Source organism: Triticum urartu, chromosome 1A (genome assembly GCF_056163025.1).
Source record: "Triticum urartu cultivar PI428250 chromosome 1A, HENAU_Tu73, whole genome shotgun sequence".
Taxonomy (NCBI): domain Eukaryota; kingdom Viridiplantae; phylum Streptophyta; class Magnoliopsida; order Poales; family Poaceae; genus Triticum; species Triticum urartu.
In genome coordinates, this window is record NC_141873.1 from 49,287,439 (window position 1) to 49,310,434 (window position 22,996).

The 22,996-nt window shown below is 44.4% G+C and overlaps 1 protein-coding gene across 1 annotated transcript in view; it reads left to right on the plus strand.

Moving 5' to 3' along the window:
• The window catches only part of LOC147989883 (uncharacterized), a 134,007-nt gene that overhangs the window by 64,940 nt on the left and 46,071 nt on the right, over nucleotides 1-22,996 (plus strand). The gene's annotated exons all lie outside the window — the stretch shown is intronic.

Sequence of the window (22,996 nt, forward strand, 5' to 3'; positions counted from 1 at the left end):
GCCCATGATACGCCTCTGTCCATCCATCCTGGTAGTACAAAGATGTACCAGGATATTCGTCAAAGATTCTGGTGGTCTAATATGAAGCAGGACATTGCTCGTTATGTTGCTGAGTGTGACGTTTGTCGCCGAATCAAAGCAGAGCATCAAAAGCCTGCTGGAACTCTGCAACCTATCTCTATTCCTGAATGGAAATGGGACCATGTTGAAATGGACTTCGTCACTGGATTTCCCAAATCGCAGAAAGGTAATGATGCTATTCTTGTCGTCATTGACCGGCTTTCCAAAGTTGCCCATTTTCTGGCGGTCAAAGAGAGAATCGCTGCTAGTCAGCTTGCTACTCTCTACATGGCCGGAATTGTTTCACTTCACGGAATTCCACTGGTTATCAGTTCAGACCGTGGCAGCTTATTCACTTCAAGGTTTTGGGCGAGTTTTCGAGAAGCTATGGGAACTCATCTGTCGTTCAGTACTGCGTTTCATCCTCAGTCGCAAGGGCAAGTTGAACGTGTCAACCAAGTTCTTGAAGACATGCTTCGAGCTTGTGTAATATCATTCGGCAAGAAATGGGAGGAATCTCTTCCATATGCCGAGTTCTCTTATAATAATAGCTATCAAGCTAGTCTAAAGATGTCCCCCTTCGAAGTGCTATATGGACGAAAGTGTCGAACCCCTCTGAACTGGTCTGAAACTGGGGAACGCCCACTCTTTGGTCCGGATATTATCCAACAGGCCAAAGAACAAGTTCGCATTATTCGCGAGAATCTCAAGACTGCTCAGTCACGTCAGAAAAGTCAGTATGACCGTCATCACCAAGACATGGTCTATCAACCTGGCGAAAAGGCTTATCTTCGAGTTACACCAATGAAGGGTGCACACCGCTTCGGGATCAAGGGAAAGCTAGCTCCCCGCTATATTGGTCCTTTCACTATTCTCGAAAGGCGTGGTAAAGTGGCATATCAACTGGAGCTTCCGTCAAACCTTTCTCAGGTTCACGATGTGTTCCACGTGTCGCAACTTCGACGCTGCTTCAAGGACCCAATCCGAGCAGTGGACCATGAAGTGCTCGAGTTGCAACAGGACCTCTCCTATAAAGAGCATCCGGTCCGCATTCTCGACCAAACTGAACGCCGCACCCGTCAGAAGGCAATCAAGTTCCTCAAGGTCCAGTGGTCGAATCACTCTGAAGACGAAGCCACCTGGGAACGCGAGGATCGTCTTCGCGATGAATACCCTGCACTGTTTCCTTCTACCTCCTAAATCTCGGGACGAGATTTCTTGTAGTGGAGGAGATTTGTAACGCCCGGATAATCATGCTACAGTGATCTCACGTTAATGGTGACACGTCACCTCTGTCACTGTAATTAATCTCGGGTTAATTCAAAACCGTTTCAAATTTAAATCCTAAATAAGTCAAATGTCAAAAGTTTTCAAATATTAAAATAAAATGTTCGGGCTATGTCTAATATTGCATCGGTAATTATGGTGAAGTAAACACCTTTTTATAAAATGCCTAAATACTTTTAGATGAATTAAACAGGAAAGAAATAATAAAAGAAAATACAAAAGGGGAAAACAAAAGAAAAAGAAAAGAAAGAGAAAGCCCCCCCCCTCCCTGGGTCGTGGCCCAACTGGGCCAACCCCAGGCCCAGCCGGCCGGCCCGCTACCTCCCCTCCATAACCCTCACCAGGAGGAAACCCTAACGGCCACCACCCCCACTCCCCACCCGCTCTCCCCCACCCCCTCGCGCTGGATCTGGATCGGGAGGAGCCCGATCCCCTTCTCCCTCGCTCGGCGCCCGACGCCGTCTCCCGTTGCCGCCTGGAGACCACGCCGCCCCGGACCACGTCGCCGGACTGCCTCTTCGACGCCGTCGTCTCCGCCCTCCTCCTCAATCCCCCCTGCCTAGACCCTACGCGCCCATCCCCGTGAGCACCTCTCCTCCTCCTCCCTGCTCACCCACGCTCCGGCAAGCCTCCCCTCCTCTCTGTCCCGCACTTGGTCACGCCCGATGCGTGCTCGCCGCGACCGCGCTCCCCGCTGCCCCCCCTCCCCCCGCCGTCTGCCTCGCGCCGACGTCCCCCTGCGCCCAGGCGCGCGCCCGCGCCTCCCTGCTCGCCCGCCGCACCGCTCGCGCGTGCCCCCACGCCGGCCCGCGCCCTCTTGGCCTCGCCGCGCCCGACGTGCCCCCGCGCATGCGCGCCCGAGCCCCGCCTCGCTCTGCCGCGGCGCTGCTCGCTCGCGTTGCGCCGCCCGCGCGTCGCCCTACTCCCATCCCCCCCTCCGAGCCGCACTGCTGGTGCTGCTCGCCATGGCCTCTCCCGCTGCCGCAGGCCGCCCGGTTACCGCTGCTGTGCCGCTCCCCACGCCAGGACCGCGCCTTCCCTGGCCGAGGCCGTGGCCACCGGCCTCCCCCTGCTCCGGTGCTGCGCCGGATCTGCCCGCCCATGGGCGTGTGCCCATTCGGGTGGCGCCCGTCGCCTGCACGCCCGACCCGATAGGCCTATGGGCCTTTGACAAGGGGCCCCACCGCCCCAGAACGTTTTAATTAAAAAAAGAAGAAAAGAATTAAAAAATATATAATAATAATAAAATTAATTAATTAATTAATTAAGGAATTAATTAAGTTAATTAATTATAATTAGATTAACCTAATCACTAATTAACCTAATTAACTGTTAGTTAATTAAAACAGAGTATGACGAACGGGACCCACCTGTCAGGTTGACCAAGTCAACTACTGACGTCATGCTGACGTCATGATGACGTCAGCAGACACTATTCTGGATAATCTTGATTAAATTAAATAAATAAATCCTAAAATGATTTAAATCTTTTAAAATTAATATAAAATAAACCGTAGCTCGGATGGAAAAACTTTGTACATGAAAGTTGCTCAGAACGACGAGACGAATTTGAATACGCAGCCCGTTTATCCGCCACGCATCCCTAGCATAGCGAACACGCAACTTTCCCCCTCTGTTTCATCAGTCCGAAAACGCGAAACACCGGGGATACTTTCCCGGATGTTTCCCCCCTTCACCGGTATCACCTCATACCACGATAGGGCACTCCTAGCACCGATACTTGTCATGTCATGCATCGCTATGCATCTATTTGCTTAAATATTTATTGTTTCTCCCCCCTCTTCTCTCGCTAGACACCGGGACCGACGCCGCTACTACCCAGTACGACTACGGAGTTGACGACCACTCTCTCTTGCCAGAGCAACCAGGCAAGCCCCCCGTTTGATCACCAGATATCGCCTACTCTTCTCTATACTGCTTGCATTAGAGTAGTGTAGCATGTTACTGCTTCCTGTTAATCCTATACTGATGCATAGCCTGTCCTTGCTACTACTGTTGTTACCTTTACCTGCAATCCTAATGCTTAGTATAGGATGCTAGTTTATCATCAGTGGCCCTACATCCTTGTCCGTCTGCCATGCTATACTATCGGGCCGTGATCACTCGGGAGTTAATCACGGGTATATACTATATACTTTATACATGATACATGTGGTGACTAAAGACGGGTCGGCTTGAGGAGCACCCGCGAGTGGATCTTTGAGGCAGAGCGACAGGGCAGGTTCCGACCACCTAGGAGAGAGGTGGGCCTGGCCCTGGTCGACGTTCGCGGATACTTAACACGCTTAACGAGATCTGGATATTTAATCTGAGTCTGGCCATTTGGTCTATACGCACTAACCATCTACGCGGGAGTAGTTATGGGTATCCCGGCGTCGTGGTATCAGCCGAAGCCTTCGTGACGTCACCGACTGAGTGGCGCGCGCCGGATTGGACTGGAACGCCACTAGGCTAGGTCTGCTTTCGGCCGCGTACGCAACGTGCAGGTGTGCTAAGGGCGATGGGCCCTGACCCCTGTGCGCATAGGTTTAGACCGGCGTGCTGACCTCTCTGTTGTGCCTAGGTGGGGCTGCGACGTGTTGATCTTTCGCGGCCGGGCATGACCCCGAAAAGTGTGTCCGGCCAAATGGGATCGAGTGTGTTGGGGTATGTGGTGCACCCCTGCAGGGAAGTTAATCTCTTCGAATAGCCGTGATCTTCGGTAACAGGACGACTTGGAGTTGTACCTTGACCTTATGACAACTAGAACCGGATACTTAATAAAACACACCGTTCCAAGTGCCAGATACGACTGGTGATCGCTCTCTCACAGGGCGACGAGGGAAGGATCATCGGTTAGGATTATGCTATGCGATGATACTTGGAGGACTTCAGTCTACTCTCTTCTGCATGCTGCAAGATGGAGGTGTCCAGAAGCGTAGTCTTCGACAGGATTAGCTATCCCCCCCTCTTATTCTGGCTTTCTGCAGTTCAGTCCACCGATATGGCCCTTTTCACATTTACCCCTGCATATGTAGTGTAGCTCCTTGCTTGCGAGTACTTTGGATGAGTACTCACGGTTGCTTTCTCCCTCGTTTCCCCTATCCCTTCTACCTGGTTGTCGCAACCAGATGTTGGAGCCCAGGAGCCAGACGCCACCATCGACGACGACTCCTACTACACCGGAGGTGCCTACTACTACGTGCTGCCCGCTGACGACGACCAGGAGTAGTTAGGAGGATCCCAGGCAGGAGGCCTGCACCTCTTTCGATCTGTATCCCAGTTTGTGCTAGCCTTCTTAAGGCAAACTTGTTTAACTTATGTCTGTACTCAGATATTGTTGCTTCCGCTGAGTCGTCTATGATCGAGCTCTTGTATTCGAGCCCTTGAGGCCCCTGGCTTGTAATATGATGCTTGTATGACTTATTTTATTTGTAGAGTTGTGTTGTGATATCTTCCCGTGAGTCCCTGATCTTGATCATACACGTTTGCGTGTATGATTAGTGTACGATTGCACCGGGGGCGTCACACCAGGACTCTATTTCACACACATTTGATATGTTAAATTTTTTGATTGACCGCCCCGCCCCCTCCCCCACGAAAAAAACTCTCAAGAACCCACACACTATATCTCTCTAGGTTTGTATCTCTCTCACACAACCCCACGTAGGTGGTGTACGTATAAAAGATGAGAATAGGTGCACCGTGCATGTACTCATGCTTTGTGCCCAGCCACACCCGCGTGGGTACACGGTGGAGCTCATTTCTTTACGAAATGGCAACCCACGTGCTAATTTGAATGCCTGTAGCGGTTGTTTACCTAGGGAGATCATGTACCACGTGTGCACGAAACAAAGTTTGACTTGACGCGTTGCCGCGTTATTTTTAAATAAATTTATAGCGCTCAATGGCATGTACACAGAATATAAAACGATTTTTATGGAGGAAAAGGTAGTCCGCTCTTCAGAGTATCTTACATAAGGCTCCGGTGGCCTCTCTCTCTCACCGTTGGTCATTGATCCGGCCGCATCCCGTCCGCCGGGGGAAAGGGAGTGCGGTGGCCTCTCTCTCTCTCTCACCGTTGGTCACTGATCCGGCCGCATCCCGTCCGCCGAGGGAAAGGGAGTGCGGTGGCCTCTCTCTCTCTCACCGTTGGTCACTGATCCGGCCGCATCCCCTCTGCCGGGGGAAAGGGAGGAAGTGCATCGTTTCTCTGTTCGACGGCGCCGAGGCAGCACGTCCCGATCTACGGTACACGCCGTTCTCTCTGACCAAGCTCCGGCATGGCAGGGCCTACGCCACCTGCTCACAGATTCCACCCGCCGCCGCTCACCTAGGTACATCCCGACGACCTCCAGGTATCCCCTCCGGCCTTGCTCCACTGCCCGTTTTCCCACGTCGCTGCATGTGGATCTTCCATAGTTCTTTGCCCAAAACATAGCTCGTCCGGCGTACTTTCAATATTGCATTCTCGTCCTCACACCGTTTTAGACAAACACAACCGTGTTGTTATCTTCCCTTAGGACAAGGAATATGCTTATTTTTTGTCGTCGCATGTGTCATCAACTGTTATTGGCCAGTAATTGTTTCCTTTCTACCTCTTTTTTGCGAACAGGGCTATCCATTTCACCTTGTTGCTATTGCGACCTTTTGGTGAACTGCACAAATCACTTTTTTCTTAAGAGTGTTTTGTGCAGTTGTACTAAAATGTCACACGGGCAACGTCTCTACATTTCAGTGCGACTGCACAAAGGGAGATTGGTTTTGCTCTATCCTCCTCATCCAACTCCGAGCCTAATCTTCTCCAACTAGTTAGTCTTAAGAGAGACTGCAAAGGTGACCGACTTTTATTTGTGTGTTTATTGTTTCATCAGCAGTCCTCTATTATCGTAATCACACTTGATATCTTTGGAACAGGGACGCTCAGCTCTATTTTAGTGGAACTGCACAAAATGATCGGAATGTTGCATGCTCCAGACAGCTACTTTTTTTCCCAACATGCCTTGTTGATTTAGACAGAGCTGGGGGGACGTTGCTGCCAATGAAAGCATGGATCAATTTTAATTTAACACCTTCTCACAACTTTGTCTTCAGTTGTGATGTAATTATTAGCTCTGATCTGCTAATAATTGACATGCATTAGCAAGGAAGTTAGTTTTTTATTGTTTCCGAAAGAGCATCGATGGCAAGACACGTGAAACAAAAGCTGAAAGCTCACACCATTGTAAAATTTCATGTCGCTGGAAAATTATTTGTATAGTACGTCAATTATGTAAACAAATGATGGAAGCTTGATAGCATTGCCAGAAGCCTCTTCATCATCCGGGTCCATGTGCCATGCACAAAATTATACTCCTTCGTTCCTAAATATTTGTCTTTTTACAAATTTCAAACGGGCATATTTTAGAGTGTAGATTCACTCATTTTGCGTCGTATGTGTACTCCCTCCATTCCTAAATATTCTATTCGTCTTAACAGAGATTTCAACATATTTTAGAAAGACAAATACTCCAGAGTATATTTAAGAACCGAGGGGGTAGTGCACAACCGCATGGGAGACTCAGCCCGGTCGTTGCGCCGTATTAATAGTGAGTAATGAGCAGTCAAATCATAAGCCCCACCTTTCCCACTTTAAGTTTCTCTGAAGAAGCAACCATCAATACGCTCTTCTTTGAATCCGCTCATACTACTCCATCCGTCACTATTTATACAGCGCGCTTCAGAAAAAAGAAAAAAATCTATGGGACCAAGGCGACTAGCGATCGACCTGAAAAATAGCATTGGTAGTTATAGCACGGCGTCTATTACTAGAGGGAATAATGTGTACACACATGCATGCAGTGCTTCCACCCCGGGTACACACATGCATGCACTCCGTAATAGTACAGTACATGGAGAGAAAATTGTGGACTTGATTGCGGTTACCACGCCCTAATTAATTGAGCATTAAACCAAACACGTCTAAAGTCTCTCTGGTGGTGGAAATGCATTGAGATAAATGCATCATAATGAAGCGCGCCCTGTAAACTATGACGGAGGGTGGAGTAGTATGAAGGTGCAAAACCAAGTACGCGTACTAGTATTGCGCTTGGCTCTTCGCCCCTTCGTGAAGTCGAACAATGATGGTACTCCGCATGTTGGGTACTACAGTGTATGCCTCTGACAATCTGACACCGAATGGACTGATGCATGTCCACCGAGGGTAGGTTGCATTAGTCAAAAGGCGTAAGCGAGCTTCACCTTGTCCTGCAAGCTTCTCCTCGTTCTGCGAGTTGATAGGACACACCAAAAAGTAGTGCTAGTCCATACTCCCTTCTTTTCGGTTAATATGGCTTAATCTTTTTTGCGGGTAAATGAGAGAGCTTTATTCATATATAAGCATTCTTAGGACGATTAGCCAAGACACTGGTCACTAGGAAGCCAAAAAATTAAATAGGAAGCGAGGTGTTTCATCAAGCCAGCTCTCGGCCACATTCAAAGTGTAGCAAGCATGGTTCGCACGAAGATGCGCCGCAAGGTTTGCTGACCTGTTTACATGATGAATAACAAAAAAAGAGGAAATGTTACAGAGCGCTACTATTTGTAACAGGATATGAGCCAGAATTAAGCGAGAATTGTGGCGGGTGTTCCATGCAATCAACTTCCATTATCACATGCGAGAACCCTCGAAGAGAACCAAATGTGTTGAAGATTGCTTTATCACATTTTAAAATTATAATAAGAGTGCAGACGCTCCTCCATCCGGTTCCTAGTACTAGTATAGTACGTAACTTTATGGACTATAGTAGTAGTACAAGTAAACTTTGTGCTTGGCTGTTTGGGAAGTCGAGCAATAATAGTACTAGTAGTATAGTGTAGTATGCTTCTGGCAATCTGACACCGAATTAACTGTTGCACGTCCACCGCCTGAGCGAGGGAGAGCTTGCATTAGTCAAAAGTTTCTCCTTGTCCTGCGAGCCACCGCGCGCAAGCTTCTCCCGTCCTGCAACCTTCTCCTCGTTCGGCAAGTTGACGGGACACAACAAAGTAATGCTAGTCCATGCTGCCTCTTCTCTGGTTAACATGGCTTAATTTCAAATGAGATAAATACACTATCTGTCACTGTATATTTGTAAAAATACGGTCAGTGGACTTCATAATACGGTCATTGCGCTCAATATATATATATATTTTCCGGTGTTCATACGGTCACTAGCTCACCCTGACTAAGTATGTGTGTGCATGCACGTGTAGGTTGAGCACTTGAGCGTGACCGTGTGTGTTCCGTCGTGTGCTCGGACATGCATGCATTAGGGCGTCGCGCGCGTTTTTGCGTCCATGTGTACGTGTGACTGTTGCATACACGTAGGGGGAGTACGTGTAGGGGCCACTAAGGAGCAGTCAAATCACACAGTAAGTTAGTCAGAAGAAGCAACCATCATTTCACTCTTGAATGACACGTACGCAATATAAAATGGTTGATATGGACAGAAAAAGAAAACCACTATATATACACTAGCAGGGTACGTGTGAGATACGGGTCAGGAGGTGAATGACACGTGGCCCCAGGGGGTGGCTGGCCCACCTATCATACAGCCAAAGGCAGGTGCAGTAGAGGGCCTAGGAGTAGTACGAAATTCTACGCACCTACGCATGCTAACCAAGGGCTGAGTGATCACTTGAATCGCAAGATCAGTTGACTAGAAGCTACGTAGACCCATGGAGGCGATGAGCGCGAGCATCAGCCAGCTGTGCCAGATGGTCCACGACGCCGGCCTGCGGCCCGGCAGGTAGTATTGCTTGAGGCCGCCAGGGCGAGGGGCTGCTTGGACGACAGCTTCGTCTCCTTGTTCGACGAGGTCCTCGTCGGTTTCCTCGACAAGTTCACCGTTGTCAAGAAGCTTGCGGACGACTTTGACGTAAGCCTCCAGCCGACGCGCCCAGGCTCTGCGATGCCCGCCACCCTCAACGGCCACTATGGTAACAACCTCTTCAACGCACTGGTAGCCCTGCGACTGCCCGCCGTCGCGCCGGAGAATGTCCACCTCGAGGTCGCGCTCGCCGCGCAGCGCCTGGCGCAGCAAGACACCATCGACATAATCACCCACGTCTACGCGCAAATCGTCCACAAGGACTACTACATGCAAGAGGAGGACTATAGGACGTTGGCCTTCTTGGAGCACAGGGCAACCTTGGACGGCACTGTTCAGAAGCACGTTGAGCTCGCCGCCAACACCGCTGCTCCTCACACGTCGGTTGGTGACCCGGCGCACTAGGGCGTGAGGATGTCGTTGAACGTTGATTGATCCGTATAATATTTTTATCTTTCCGTCAAATCCATGTAGTAGTATATGATACTATAGTAATTAGCTTACCTTTCGCATCAACTTCATAATTTTTGTACGTACTCCATGCATGAACGGCGCCAGAACCAAACTTCTCATTACTCTAGGCAAAATCTTTATTTTCTATCTATCAGTCGCGCCATGGAGCAGAACCAAATTTTACAAGTTACGAGTTCAAAAGGAAAAGCCTGCCGTGTTCGCGTCGCACCCCCACACGGTTGGTCCGGCCCTCCGCTCAAGCGAGAATGCGTGCGGTGTTGCATTTTCACTTACAAGTGGGACCGCAGTTGAGCAAACCGACTATCGGCAAACCCCCACCCCGCCCACCGTGCGATGGCTGAGAAAACAGGAGGGAGAAGAGATGGCTGTAGCACGGACTCCAAGAAAATTGGTGTCGGATGGGACTTGTGTGGGTGGCGTGTGCCGTACTGCTAGATGTGGATGCTAGTTATGGCCCATGCCACCCCACTATATCGAGCCTATATCGAGGTACGTAGAACAAATTTCCTATAGTCCGGGCTCAGCCCTCCTCTATCTCTCTTCTCAGTCAGCCAGCGGACGCGCGGAGCCCATCGTCTGTTTGCTCACATGCGGCCCCACATGTTAGTGAAAACGCAAGAGGACCCACTGAACCTGCACATCTTTCACCTCGACGTGCTGGTGATGAAAAACGAATCCAATAAAGATCTTCGGTGGCCGCTTTTGGAGTTACTCAAGAGTAGTAAGATTCTATTTACAGTTTAACCCAAGATGCACATCTCATGGCTTCAACTACCACTCTATTTTCTTTCATGACACGACCTGGATGCTGGATGTCCCATGTGTCGGCAAAAGGAGGAAGAACCCGACCAAATCTTCGGTTCTGCTCTCGGATTAGACTAGTTGTGCTAACTTAAAACATTTATTGTGTACTCCCTCTGTTCCAAAATACTTGACTTCCATTTGTCCAAAAATGGATGTACCTATATACTAAGACATGTCTAGATACATATATATTTTGACAAATAGAAGGCATGTATTGTGCAACGGAGGGAGTAGAATGGATGTACCTATATACTAATACATGTCTAGATACATATATATATTTTGACAAATAGAAGGCATGTATTGTGCAACGGAGGGAGTAGAATGGATGCAAGTTTTTGTATTGGGAAGAAGAGTACATCCATATATTGATAGAGCGCAATTTAGTAGATGTTCTATCACTTTTAGCTAGTATAGAATAGAGGCTAGACATGAGACTAGATGCGAGAAAGCAACGTCTACTTCTTTATAGTCGAAGAAGAAAGAAGTACGGTAGATCGAGCCTCCGCAGATCAACAATGAATGCATCGAGAAGGAAAATCCAACCTACAGGAGTAGTAAAATGTATTGTTGTGGTTCTTGTTTTTTTATCTTGCTTTTATAGTCAAAATTATCGTTGGAGTTCGTGCAAAACGGAGGTCCGTTTGGGGTCGTGCGTTGGAGTTGGCCTTACAAGTGGGACCGCAGTTAAGGAAACCGACTATCGGCAAACCCCCACCTCGCCCGCCGCGCGATGGCTGAAGTTAGAGAAACGACGAGGTTGAAGAGATTGCTCTTGCACGGACTCCAAGAAATAATATGGTGTCAGATGGATGTCGTGGTGGTGGCGTGTGCCGTAATCCTGGACGTGAATGCTTGTTCTGGCCCATGCCACCCTACTACTCCTACTACTTACTCCTACTATATAGTATACTAGTATCGAGGATTCGAGGTGCTGGTTACGTACAACGAACACATTAACATATGGCTACAGTAAAAACACCCGCCCGACGCGCGAAGCATGTGAAGCTAGTACAAATAGTGTACTACTATTGTTGATTGGCCTCATCCGATAACCTGTTGCAATGCACGTACAATTATGTATTCGGAAAATATTTTTTTGCCTCGTCGCACCACTCACTCAGAGAAGCGACTCGAAAGCCATTCATAAATTTAGTAAGTTTATCACAGGCATATCATTTTATTATATAGAACAGGTCATCAACCCACATCGACAACGAGGATACATTATAAATACTAAAGTTTTCACCACACAACAAATAACAAGCAATGAAATGAACTTCAACTCAACCATTCCTCGGCATTGGAAACGCTTGCTTTGAACCACAAGTGATTCTCTGGGACGGGCCATGCATTGTCGATCTGGAGACCAACGCAGGACTGATCATTTCAGGCTGAAGCGGCCTACTATATCAGTACCAGGATAGGGAACCACCCAAATGTCCGAGGTATAGACAGAGTTGCTTCTCATAAATGTGTCAAAAATGGTTAGATCGCCTTTCACCGTCATCGGATAGTTTTGTCCAAGGAAGAGCGAGTTTTCTCCAAGACTATCAATTCTGTACTAGGGAGAAGGAGTTGGCGCTAGCACACTAGTATCCATCCCGAATACCATGCAACGGGTGTTGGAATAGGTCCGGAGAGTGCGACCATGGGAGACTACACCTACTTCCTTAGCAGTAACTTCATCAGTGGGCTGTATACACACAAGAAGAGGTGATCCATCAGAATTAGTTGCCAGGCGCCACAGAGTATATCGGCGCTGCTCGTCCTCATGCTCGTGATCATCACCATCGGCATCTCCCCCTTGGTTACAAAAATTTTCAAGTATCGGTGGTGGGATGTTCACAGGACCTTGGAAACACAAGAAGAAGGTTAATTAGTAAAGGGAAACTTGCTAACCCGCATGCATGTGGATTAAACAATTATAATTACGGTGGAAGACAAACGTACCGAAACTACGAGGATACCATGCATAAAGAGTGCCACGAGTGGTGGCAGCAAACACAAGGCCCTCGTATTGAATTGCATCACAGTACTCCTTCATGCACAGAAACTGATTTTTGAGCAATATCCATCGAGTCAAACCATCAAGAACGGCAACAAGCTTGTCGAAGATAGCAACAACATCATAGTTTTTGTAATTCCAAGAGCGGTTGGAACTCGGCAAATTGCTATCTTCCGTAGAAGACAGTCACCTTGATCATATTTGAACGTGCGTACATTACCGGTATGCTCAACCTCTGGGCAGTGTGCTGAGATTTTTGGAAGTGGAACCCGGTGACGAGTGTACACATTCACAAGTTCCCACTCGCAGTTGGACCCAATGTAAACAACCCAATCTCCATTTGTGCCCGCCCAAGCCTTGGCCTCAAGCGATGGCATCTTAACATCATACGTATCATTATCAAGCGGCATCAACTTGCACAGGGCGAGGCCTCCGTCGTGGCGGCGCCAGTCATCAGGGTCACCACGAAGAAGATAGGGGAGATCAAACCGCTCCTGGACCCTTGGGTTCCTTGCAATGATGTTATTAGTTGAGTCGAGAATGGGCTTGAACGAACCTGCCATGCTAGCCGAGGTGATGACGTCGCACCGATCAATGAGTTCCTCCACCACGTCATCTTTCAGATCGGGGCAAGAATAACGGGGTCGTTTCCGGCCTGTTCCCTCCATGGAGAAGACGATCGAACAATGGCAGAAGAAAGGGTGAAGGGCCGAAGGAAAATGGAGGAGGGAGAGGAAGAGCGTGCGACAGCAGTTCCAAATCGAGAGGGAAAGGCGAAGAGTCGGTGGACGGTTGCGAGTTTTCCACGGTTCACGAAGAGACGCCCCGGCCTACACGTCCGTTCGGAAATACTCCTACTACTCGCCGTCGTCTCACTGATATGTTGGAATGGGACCACATGTCAACGAAACATCTTATATCTTATATCTTATCTATCTATCTATCTATCTATCTATACCTATATACCTATACTAATTAGAGACTTCCAAGAAATTCTCACGTTAATCAGTAATTAGGAGTCGTTAATCTGGTGGGGCCGAGTTATTACGGTGTAGATCAATCCTAGATCGGCCAGCCAAACAAAACAGGACTCTTCGCCTCTCTCCAATCTCTCAAGGCAGGTTGTCTCAAAAAAAACTCTCAAGGCAGGTTCAAAACAAAAAACCTCTGAGGACTCAGCCAAACACAACAAATCTTTTGTTCTGAAAGGATAGGTAGCAATAAACCCCTCTCACGATATCTCCTCTAGGTCAACAAAGAAAATAAAAAACAAACAAAATAGATCGACCAAGAAGCAGCTCTTCTCCTCACGCGCCAGGTATGCTGCCGCCATGACTGCCCCAAGCTTTCTATCTCAATCACCGAATCACATCAACAAGCCTTCATCCCGTTCATGAGTCATGACCCTCTTCTTCAATCTAGGGTAATTGTTCTTTTCTCTTTCTGTGTCCCTACGTGGTGCCCAGGCTTCTACGTTCTGTTGTGCGGCCATCTCCTGCTAATTGAATCTCCTGTTCTCTTTTACCTTCGGGTTGTTCTCAGACTGTCTACTCCTTGGTTTTCTCTATGTTTTTCCAGTCGTATCAGTTGGGACCCCTTATCAACGTTGTCGCTGGCGTGCAGTTCTTGGGCACTGGTCAACGTGAGCACTGACGGCCTGTTGAAGCAAACGATCTAGAGCTGCCCACTAGATGATAGGGAGAAGAAGGCTGCCTAGGTGACACCAGAAATCTACCGTAAAGAAGGTGTCTCTGAACATACTACATCTTGGTTGACTGCTAGCTTGATGCTAATGTTCAATTTGATGTGTATTCCAGAATTAAAATCCCCAACCAGGATGGTTCTAAAATCTGCATATTATCATCTGAATCAGGAGTTTCTGTTGTTGTGGACGAGGACATGCTGTATATGATGCTGAAGGAAACGCTGAAAGAAGCATCTGGAGGCAAGACATGTAGAAGATGATGTCCATGAAGGTGGAAAGCAGGGAAGTGAAAGTTTGAAACACAATTGGTTTCCAGTGATTAATTTCAAAGAATATTTACTTCTAGATAGAGGTGGATTCAGAGATCACAAGTCAACAGCGTAAGAGCTATGATACATCATGACGTGGTTGCATGCATATATATATTTGTACAGTAATAGGTACGCACATGCAGCTGGGGCATAATATCAGATTGAAAGAGTTAATAGGATACGCTCAATTCCGGCAGGCAAAAGAAAATTGCAGAAGAAAATTGGATGTGTCTAGGGCACATCTAGATGTGCTCTAGTTATTGCACATCTAAGTGAGTGAATCAAGCATAAAGAGAAAAGAAAAAAGAAAAAAGGAAATATCCACACGAATCTCGACGTAAGATCAATGACATAGGACTTAGATGTGCAATTATTGCACATCTAAGTGAGTGAATCAAGCATAAAGAGAAAAGAAAAAGGAAAATATCCATACGAATCTCGACGTAAGATCAATGACATAGGACTTAGATGTACAATACTTATGACACATCTAGATGTGCTTTAGCAAAACTGAAGAAAATTTTGTAAGGCAACAACTCCAATAGACTGTACAAATACGGATGGATGAGATGATGATAGACACTATATCGTGTCAGATCCAGAATTAAATGTGTGTGGTGCATTAAGTATCCAGTTCAACCAATCTGCTTTCTACTTTATTGGAGACATATGCGATCTTGACGAAGGAGTTGCTATAGGAGGTTTCCATCTAACCAATCTTCACCAAAGTTAGGGCTTCTTGGGCCAGCACATGGACGTGCTTTATATTTCCCCATCCAACCAATCTGGTGACACCTGCTTGGCTAGCTAAGCGAAAGAGTCATGGCGATCTCACATATTAGAAAAGGTGCAGATCATTGCAAGCAACATTAGGAAGATCGAGTCTCGACACCTATGGCAATGATGAATTGCATTGGCAGCAAGGTTGCGAGCGAAAGTGAGGAAAAGGCCAGAAGGGAAAGGTCGCGATGAAAAAAGATCTGGACGCGTGGTAACACGGCGAGAGAACAAATGGAGCGAGGAAAGAAGCAAGTGGAGAGATCATGAGGGCAAGAGGTACAGACGTGGTGACTGGTGAGAAGGCAAATTATGAAGGCAAAAGATGCCAAATTATAATTTGTGGCCTTAATTGTGGGCATCCCTTAAGATACCTAAGTTGAGTATTTTTTTTGGTAAAATAGATACTATTGTCAGAACCTTAATAGTCTGTTTCAGAAACATTTATATACAAGAAAAGGTTTTGAGTGTACCGGCAAGTTGACCATTCATGCTTTGCCTGCACATGTACAGCCTGATGACCGATGATTCTCGATCTTCCGTATGTCTCCACGCTGGCACGTCATGGTGTTCTGCGTGCAGCGACATAGAGATCCGCTGGGAGATAAGTTACTGGGCTCTACATGCCTTCACCTCCTGCAGAAATATTAAGGTAATTGAATCAAGTGGGTTTGATCAGCTATATGTGCAATATACAAGGAATTCATTACCTCAATTAATTAATTCCTTAAGCACAAATGTTGACGATCAGGTACCGATGGTCATCATCAATTACACAGGCACGTGTTCAACTCACATCATCGGGCCTAATGGCAAGCCATTGCCACTTAGACGAAGGCTTAGGTAAGGCCTGCATCATGAGAGTATACCCTGTATGTCAGTACATGGCAGAATGGCTCCACGAAAGGATCTTCGTCATGGTTGGAGAGCAGAGCATGTTATGGCGTCCATGCTTTGGTTCTGCGTTCTTCACATCAGCGACGAACAGGAGCAGTCTATGATGGAGTCCCAAGAAAAATGTCAAAAGAACTGTACGTGCAGCCTATGTTATTATCTCATTTCAGAAAAACTGCTTTGGAACTGAGACTGCTCAAGATGGTACGAGATGTTTCACTTCTCATGTTTGTTCTTCTCTTTTTTATAAGTTTTAATTAGTGAAGTTCAGTTTGTTTCTTTTTTACAAAACAGTAAATATAAAAAACAACTTATAGCCGAAGAAAGCAATAGCAGGCCTAGCGGTGACGTCAGGGGCATGAGACAACCTGGGATTGTTCATACAATTTACAGCTTACATTATTACGATATTTCCTTTAAATTAAAAACCTTTGTTCGTTCTGTACCTCCGAGTAGTAATTAATCCCCCATCTATTGTCTCATCTCTATATCTCATGCCTTCAAGCTTTATCGGTGCAAGGTACCGGATCTCTGTTTCCTTTGCATTGTGGCTGTTGCTGTGTGTTCTGGCAGGAGTAACTCCATCGCCTGCAACGAAGGATGTCTGGCAGTCTAGAAGCAGCTTCAATCAGCGGCTCATGTCCATGTCTGTAGCATAAATATCATGCACGTCATTGATGCATGCATGTGTACAGTGGAGAAATGTGATCAACAGGCTAGGAAGTTGGATACCCACAGGTTAGTATTGATTGGTGCAATCATATCTTTCTCCGGATTAATATGTTCCACAGTGATATTTTTCTCTTCCACCACATGGACTTGAAATCCATGTAAAATCCGTGTGGCCATGATGATACTGAATAAAGTCGTGAAGGAGATGAATTTGTGGCATCATATATGCATGATATAAAAGCTAACGTATTTGGGAAGTCTGAATATGAAAAGTAGTATTTGCACATGATGATATGTTCACCTTCAGAACTTGGTCTGGTTATCACGTATTTGGTCTACTGCAGGTTATGTCTTCATCTCATCTCAAAAGTTTGAACCTACCAGAATTCTTATGTAAATTTTCTTCTACGTTACAAACCATACAATTGATTTGCCACCATGATCATGACCTGACCTTCTGTAACCTATACAGAGTTGTACGAAAAAAAATGCACAAGCGGTTGATTGAGGCGTCCTGATCTACGCCTCTGTCATAGTCAACGTGCATCAAGCTGTCAGAGTAGGATCCTGTCCATTTGCATACAATAGGTTTGGTCTGGGCATTGTTACATTTTGGCAAAAATTTCTCCAATAGTTTTTTAAACTGAATGGATACAAGATACCATTGAAATAGAAGGACATTATCAAAGTTGCATGTTCTTCTATTTCATGGTTCTAAAAAACACAATGGGAATATATATAAGGAAAATTAGAAAATGATTTTCCAACTATACATCACAAGTAGGCTACTTAAGGTTTATAAACTTTAATATATATGGTTAGAAATATATATATATATATATATATATATATATATATATATATATATATATATATATATATATTCTCGGTTCGTCCCATGACTATATCACAAGAGTGCAATACACGACGATATGTGGTGTTGGAAAAAGGACAAGATAGATAACTTTTGGCCACAGATGCAAGAATAACGGTAGACTTGATTGCAAATATTAAGATTTTGTCAGGACCAAAGTTTCAGGTAAGCATCAGGGTTCTTCAGATGGTAAAAATATGTACATTGTAATTGTCAACATGATTTACAGCTTTTGCAAAATATTAACAATTCTTCAATTATATGACATCAACATTTTAGCTACTTATCTAAAACATATTAGTGAAACACATGCAAGTCATGGAACTTACATGATTTCTGACATTAAGTCCTGAACCAGATCTCCGAAGAATATTAGGCCAACCAAATTGGTGAACATTTTATCACACAGTTTGGTAGATGAACATTAATTCTCCGTGGCAGGAAAATCTAATACATAAATTTATCTATTAATGAATCATTTAAATTTTCATGTTAATGAGGGATTCAGATATCCCTGGAACAATTACAGTCACCTTTGTTATTCTGCAGCATACATAAATATTTTTTAAGATAACATGAGAGAAGTGATGTGCATGCCAACTTTCATAGTGTTGGTGAAGAAACACTGTTTTGTAACTGAAAAGTTCCTAGAAAGCTAAATTGCATATTATTGCATATTTAAGAAGTATGTTATTTTTATGCCCCGTTTTTGAATGCAAATTTGTTCGTAGAATTTGTAATATTACCAAACATTGTTAGCATATTTATCAAAGAAAGTGTAAGATAATAATTATTTGAAAGCAAGCTATTACACGAAGATGTTAAGAGATAAGATAGTACGATAACCAACTTTAAGCATGTCAGTTATTATATTATAGAGACACTAAATCATTTCTTTCAAATATCTAGACCTTCGTTCTACAATATAAGAGCATTTTGCAAGCTAACATTATTAAATATAAGAGCGTTTTGCAAGCTACCATTATTGACATCTACAATACCATATCAATTTGTAGATTCCTCACTGAATATATTTTCACATTATCTATACATAATTATTTATTTATTCTAACCATTCAAATTGTTCTCTGTAAAATTTTCATACCGAAAAGAAAATCTAATATCAAAGTAAATTGAAATGGAGGAAGTATAAGAACTAGGCGGCCAAGCAGGCCACCCAATGAATTTAAATTGATTAGGACATAAAATTTAATTCCCACTCACTTTTGGATGCTAGCCCGTGCGAATGCACGTGTTGACGACTAGTATTTACAAATTGGAGGCACCATCCGAGTTATCACGTTAATCCTAAAAACTAAGCAAATTAGCCGTCTAATCTTGGAATTAATTATTTTCCACCGTCGGATGCATGCGTCAAGGTCAAGGAGTCCATGGCCGTTGTCCCACCTAAACACATCTTCGCAAAAAAAAAACTCAAGTAGTTTCCTTTCCTTCCCCGACCAAACACCTCCCACGCACCACCTAAAAAATTCAGCAAACACCGAACCGAACCCTAGCACTTCTCCTCATCCGTTCCTCCTCCCTATCTTCAGCCGATCTCGTGGCGGTGAGTTCAATATGGCAGCACATCATGCGCGCCTCACGAATACTCCTCTGATTGATCCAGCACTCCAATAACATGGCGGAGAAGGCTCCTCTGAACATTAAGTATTCTCCGTCCAGAATCCAGATTGGAACAGCCTCGGTTCGCCACCCGACCTCATCGGCGCAGTGTCAATAACTCCTGCTTCCACTCTTCCTCTTCTTCGGCATCTCTGTGTCTCCTCCCCTCTGGAACAGGTTCAAGAAAAGGTATGATATCCAGATTGCAAACGTCAATTAATTCAATCCTCTCTCTCTCTCTCTCCAGCTCTCTCACTAATATCCATATTGGAAATTCTGATTCAATCCTTAGCTTCCTTGTTCTAGCTATGATGGCAGGGTAAATCAATTCAGTAGGGTGTCGTCGTGGGCGATACTACCGACACAGTAATGCCCACTACCACAGACACATGCTACAGTTATATGGCTCGGGGTGGACAAGCCTGAAAAGTTCGTCGAAGATTCAAGGCACATGTCGTCTGTTTGCCTACGTATGATCCTATATTTTTTTGTTGCTAACTGTGGATACTGATTTTTTTTGGAAGAAGATGAAAAACAATTGCTTTCAGATAGCCTGGGTGTGAAACGTACATTCTCTAGATGTTTTTATAATAATTTTGTAATACTAAGATTTCATGAGATACTTTTCAGAAGTGCTATAGCAGGAACATAAATCTTCTACTTTTTTGGCATGTAAACTGAAGTGTGTTTCTGTTGTTCAGCTTCGTGAAGCTTGATTGGGTGTCTATTCGGATAGAAAAGGAGATGACATGGTAGCTACTGTTGACTTTGGGTATACCCGTTGATTCTTCATCAAATTTTGTCTATTTTTTTCGAAATTATGCAATAGAATTCTATTATGTGGCTGAACAGATTAGATGACATCTTAACTTTTTTATGCAACTGTGATAGTAAACTCTAATAATAGCTATGGACAAAATTTCATAAAATTTCATACTACTGAGAGTAAATTAGCTACTCAGTTATTTAACGGTGTAGTGTTGATCCACCACCATTGCTTGGCCGCTTGGCTAGCGCAGCCTCTGGACAGTTGGACAACCTGAGTCACGCTTTGCAAATTAGGACCCTTTGTCCTCAGGTGATTTTTCAATTTATTTGCTTCGCCATTGTGTCAATTTTTCTTTGGAGAAAATAAATATGATGTACCGCTTCTCCATACTGTGGGTGTGTAGCCAAGGTAACGCTTTGCAACGCGGACCCATGCATGGTTTTTTAGCGATTGTTCTCTAATGTGATTCTAATATATGGTGGCATAGTTCACTTTGTTGTTTCCACACCTTCCTCCTTAACTGGATTTATGATTGTTTTCAGTCCCTGAGAGAATTGATAGTGCAGGCTGTAGAAACAATTAGTAGGATGTTAGCTAAAAAAAATCCACTTATTTTAAATCTCTGATCACATGCCTTCCTTTAATTAGCTTTGAGTAGTCGATGCACATTATGACGATTCCATAACAATGTCCCTGCATTTAGTTTATTTTCGTCCTTTTGCATGACAAATGTTAATATGACATTGTTTTTCTCTTTTATAATCCCTTGATTTTTCTCTGCTTTGAACAAAAATACCACAAATACAATCATAAGGTATTCCAGTCAGGTGTGCTCCCCGTCGGTTGTTGTCCAAGAGTTGGTCTCATTTCTGAATTGGCAATAAAGATCCAATTGACAATAATAAATCATGCTGGTGTTTCTGCATCTACTAGGAGATACTATGTGCTTTTCGTTATTTCCATTCTGCCTCCATATTGTTGCAGTTCTGAACCTAGAAGATATAAGCTCCTTAATTAATGTGTATCCTGGGTCTTCCAATTGTTGTACACACTTCTTTCGCCCTATAATATATTGCATTTACTAGAGCTATATTAGTACCCACAAGACCAAGGTGTAGGTACAGTCGTTGCTGTGAGATGACACCAATTAGTTCAGCCAAAGCGTGTGAAAGTTCATATGTATGAAGTGATTTGACCCCTTCATATGAGAAAATTTGGAACATATTAACTCACTGTGTTACAGTATGAAGTATGAGCCGAATGACCTTTTCTGCTAGCTTTGCCACTATCAAAACCTACATGATTTTCTCATGTTTAATTGACTACATTTTTTCCTCTGGATTGTTGGAATATTTTCACCCTGTAGTATTCCCGACAGGTAGTTCAGTCGAGAAGGATCATATTTGCCTTTTCTATCTAAGCCCCTTGGTACTATCACTTATGCAAATCTAAAGCTCGAGTCTTCACACCTATGTTTTTTTTACTATTTTAATTAGTGTTGCTACCTTAGTAGTTGGCTTCAAGAGGGACCAGAATGAATATGTTGCAATATTTTCACCCTGTAGTATTCCGCGACAGGTATGTAATTCAGTCCAGAAGGATCATATTTGTCTCTTCAAGCTAAGCCCCTTGATACTATCACTTATGCAAATCTAAAGGTTCAGTCTTCACGCCTACGTTTTTTTACTGTTTTACGTAGTGTTGCTACCTTAGTAGTTGGCTTCAAAAGGGACCAGATTGTATATCCTTTCCAAATTAGGCTAATCATGTATGGTCTTTTGGCTCTATATTTTTCAGATCGTAACAAATTTTTAAATTTTTTTTGCACAAGAGCAGCAACTGAACATGGTTAGATTCTCTACTCACATGCTACTAGAATGGAAAGTACTATGAATTTTTACTACAAATGTAGAAAAATAGATGGGAAATATGCATGTCAATGATCATATTTCTTGGTCCTTAATCCTTATAGAATAAAGAGATCAGTTAGCATGAAGTGCTTCTATCGACGTGATCAAACATCTCATCATGTTTTAAATGTCATGAATATAGCATTGCAAACTATAACTTAATTAGCTATGAGATGGAAGAATTGCATAAATATGTTCTCTTTTCGTGTTAGAACTAGAACTTAGCATGCATGTTTGATCTCCATGTGAATGTGTGTGCCACGGATTTGACTTAAACCTAAACGTGTAAATGTCCGTTGCAAACAAAAACTGTTTTGTTGTTCATAGACCACGCGTGCAAAATTTAAAAAGAAATCAATCAAAATATTGTAATAGTCGGTGTAACTATGCAACAACCAATCGCAAGTAAGAACCAAAAAAGCAATATAAAATTTTAAACTAACAAGCTTCTTACAAATAAAAAAAATCATGGGGTTGTGATATAGTTCCAAATCATATGTGTATATTTAAAGTGTCTAATATGAAGTTACAATCTGCCAAATATAGAAGATGCAACATCCTTACTTTTATCAGTATAAGTGTGACTCGCCATACAAAATCCTAGATTAGAAATCATACCTCTCAATGATGATAAATTATAAAAGTTGTATAAATTATATGTTACTTGGGATTAAGCTAGCCCTGCTGCACGGGTTGATGACTAGTGGTGTGTAATTTCTCGTGCAAAATGCGATCTGGCCGCGTTGGCCCGAGGTGCCGCATTAGTTATCGACCTTTATTTTTTTAATGGCATGCCGATCAGTTTTGAAGCACGACTAACTGGTACTGTACGCAGAGAAAATATAAACTACTCTACCACTACCCCACCTCCAGTACTAGTAGTATAAAAAGATATATAGGCTGGAGTTTCAGCGCTTTCTTGCTAAGGGCTGCCCACTTGCTTCTCACACTACCACCCTCTCTCCAGATCTAAAAAAG